Source organism: Propithecus coquereli, unplaced genomic scaffold (assembly GCF_000956105.1).
Source record: "Propithecus coquereli isolate 6110/MARCELLA unplaced genomic scaffold, Pcoq_1.0 Scaffold294, whole genome shotgun sequence".
Taxonomy (NCBI): domain Eukaryota; kingdom Metazoa; phylum Chordata; class Mammalia; order Primates; family Indriidae; genus Propithecus; species Propithecus coquereli.
The window spans coordinates 433862-437665 of NW_012148552.1; positions in this window are offsets into that span (position 1 = coordinate 433862).

The following is a 3804-nucleotide window of genomic DNA, read 5'->3' on the forward strand; positions in this document are numbered from 1 at the left end:
TTGGGAGGAAAAGGGATAGAGAGGGGAGTGGAGAGACAGAGACTTAACAGCTGATTCTTGGAGAAGAAATTTAGAAAGATGATGCAAGACACTGGGATTAAAAAGTCTTTGCATGATTTTAATCCAGCCATCAGCTGGGGTAGCAGTTTGGGAGGGAGAAGAGATCTTTAAGTGTTTGCATGTCAGCCTGCACCCAGTGCCACCAAACACACTCTCCCAGTCCCTGCCAGGGCCCACACCTTGGTATGCCAGGCGGGTCCACGCTCACGTCTACCTGCTCTGGGATTCTTCTGAGACTGAGATCCCAGGATTCCCCATCACTAACTCCCACGCTGGACCATATGTAGCAGCATAGCGAAGAGAGTGGAGTAATTAAGCTCCACCCTCAAATTACATAAAAGGTAAGTAATTAGGACTCTCTCTCTGAGCATCTGTTTAAAGAAAGAAACCGTAGCAATTTTCTTACAAGAGCAGGATCCAGATTCTTGTATTCAATATCCAATCCCATATGCTGAAAAGTTTCCAATTTCTCTTTTGGTAGCAGATGTGATTCTTCAAAGTGGGGGAGGCAGTATTAGAGATATAAGGTTCACCTAATGCCAGAAGCTCAGCGTGGACTTACTGTAATTTCCAGATGAGATTTTAGTGCGGTGCAGATAGCACAGACAAAGGAACCAGGTCACTGAAGCAGAAATCATGATTATTGCCCCCACCTGCCCTCAGAATTTGCCTGCACTCTTTGGAAGTTTTCAAGAAGCTCTGTGTGCTAGAATTATGGAAAATCAGCAGGGTTTTCACATGTGCATCGTGGAAGAGAAACAAAAGGATGCTACTCATTTGTGGCCATGCACCTGGCTTTTTATTTTATTGGAAAATAGAAATCAAGCCTCTTTTATTTTCCCCTTTACTTTTAGACTGCAGAACTTTCCCCAGTGAGGCCCCCCTGGGTTGTGCCAGGTTTGGGACATCCATATTAGCAGGGACTCCTAAGCCAGGACATTGCAGGCATGGTGTGTGCAATATGCACAGAAGATTGAACAGGTGACTGTCATCAGACCCAGAACTCAAAGAAGCAAAAATAACTTATTTTTTACACCACAAATGTCAGAGAACTTTTCACACATCACATCTCTTGCTGCAGCCAGCATGGGTTTGCAGACCAAATGCTGGTCCAGCAAGAGTATTTTCTGTTTCTTTAAACAAAAAATTTCAATTTGAAAATTTAATAATATTTCTAAACACCATTTATACAAAAATATTACAATTGGAATTTTTCCTAATGATTCATTAGCATTTTAGTGTTTCATAAAACAATGTCTTGCAGCAAGAGAACTGACTACAAAATTTTTGTCTCCATTAGAAATTGTTGCTTTAGTTAGGAAAAACAAACACCACAATGTGGTTTGAACAATAACAACAAAGTCATTCTTAGTATGACAGAATATAATTCTATGTATTTTGCAAATGACCATGTCCTTAGAGGCTAATTTTCCAAAGTTTAAAGAACATTTAGATAAAGTAGGAAATCCGTGCAATGGAAAACTACACAGCAATATAAAGGCATTAACTATTGATATGCGAAGCAATGGAAGTGTGTCTCAGAGGCATTATTCAAAGCGACAAAGCTAGTGTCCAAAGGTTCTCACACGCTATGTGGCTGCCAGGGGTCGGGCGAGACGGAAAGGCATTGCAGGGGAATGAGGGGAGGCTCTGGCAGTGAGGGACGGTTCTGTGTCCCACCTGCCGTGGTGGCTACATCAGTCTGTACGTGTTTCACAGTTCAAAGAGTTGTACACATCAAAGAATCCCATTTTACTGCATGTTAATTTTTAAAAATCTCCTTTGATAAAGCAATTGTCTTTCTACTCCCACTCAAGACTTCTGGGTAACAATCATCTGTTGTGCTCAGAATCCTGTTTGCAAGTAAATGGCTACTTAACATTTTTATATATGTTCATGGAAAAAATATAGTAAGACTTTCACATAAAATGATACAAATAATATAAAATCTATAATCCCTGAATGGAGATCGTGTATTCTGAATGAGTAGGGTCTGAAATAATAAGATTTTGCTTTGCTTAATGAAACACCTTCTGCAGACTGGAATTTTGCTTATTTTTTTTTAATACTCTAATGCCAACATGGAATTCCGACTCAGGCACCAGACTTCTCATCTTTAGATAAAATAGCTCTGCTAATTGGTCAGGTGGTCCCCCGCAGCCCCACCATCTGCCACTCCTGTAACTCTCAGCATTTTGTCAGAGCACTGCACAGCTGTCCTTCTTGCTAACCAGTTAACCAAGCACAGAGACGTCCAGAGAAGATGGTTAGAGTCGCCCAACACAGAGTCCTCTGAATGAAAGCGGGTTTCGGAGTGGCTTCCCTCTGGTATGACTCTTTCCCTGTGCTCTGTCCACTGGGGCTTGGCCAGGGACGTGGCATGTCCTCAGGCTGTCCTCGGAGCTTCATCAGGGCACACGATGCCTCCCCTCTCCACCTGCTCTCGCCTTTCCTGCCCGCCCCCCTTCCACAGCCCCTGCGGCCCCTTGCGGTTGTCGGCTGTCCCCAAGCCTCACATCATGTGCAGCCAGGGTGCTTTACAGGTAGATGGAACTTTCACTCTTCCGTTAACACTGCTGCCAAATTCTTAGTTCTTACTGTATAAACAGTGGGCTAATGAAGGGTAATATTTGGGGCAATCTGGTCTGTGCCAAATACATCCGTGACAAAAGTGGGGCCTATTTGCCATCCGCAGTAACGTCCCTACCACATTCGTAATATGTGGAAGGACCTCGTTGATATGAAACTGCGCAGTGACATGCGACCAGGGTTTCCTCGTGGCGAACACGCCACGGGGACGGTTGTAACCGACATCAGTGGCGTGGAGACAGCCAACATGCTGCTTGACGAGGATGACACAGCTTCCAGTTTAGGGAAAGTTCTGGGAACACATACATTTCAAGCCCACTGTCATTGTCCGCCTCCAAATACCCACGGACCTGCCTCATCGTTTCCGTCCTCGAACGACTTACTTTTTGCCTTCTGCTCTCAGCAGCCCCTGTTTCATTTGTCCGCCCTGTCTGTCTGTCTGCACTGTCCTCTCTTCCCCGTCCTGATTCTGTGGTTCTCAGGCAGGGTCCCAGCCCTACTGGGGGCCTCCGACCGCTGGAGGGCGCCGTCCCGCGTCAGCAGCGGGGCGAGTGGGCTAAGGCCCCGCGCTTCTCGGCAGGGCCGCGGACATGCGGTCTGCAGCGCGGACACCCCCGCACACCAAGGTGCTGCTCGCACCCCACGTAAAAGTTGTGTAGCCGGACGTCGTGTAGCTGAGCGTGTGTTTATAATTACCTGAGCATAGGAGAAACTCTGCATTCCATATAAACATGAAGTTTCTTGCACTATTTTAACCAAACGAATCTTCCATGAATGCAAATACTATAAAAATTGGGGGAAGATTGTACTTTGTTTTATTGCAAATTTTAACTGTTTGTCTCCATTTCAGAATAAAAGCATACCACTGACAGAAATGCCTCATAAACATTGAGCTGCCCATGGGAGACCACAGGGGGCTTGAGCTAACCCGGGAGAGAACCGACCTTCATCCTAGGAAGCTACTGCAGTTTGAGAGGGGACTATTTCGGCAGCTTGTGTCACTCACCATGATTAGTGGAAGACAGAGCTATCAGACTAGCACACTATGTCTTCTAGGGTAGCAATGCTTCGGTCTTTACGTATATAATGATACACTCTTTCACCATAAATTGCTTTTCTAATATTTTCCTTTGTATTACAACGAAGTAATTATAT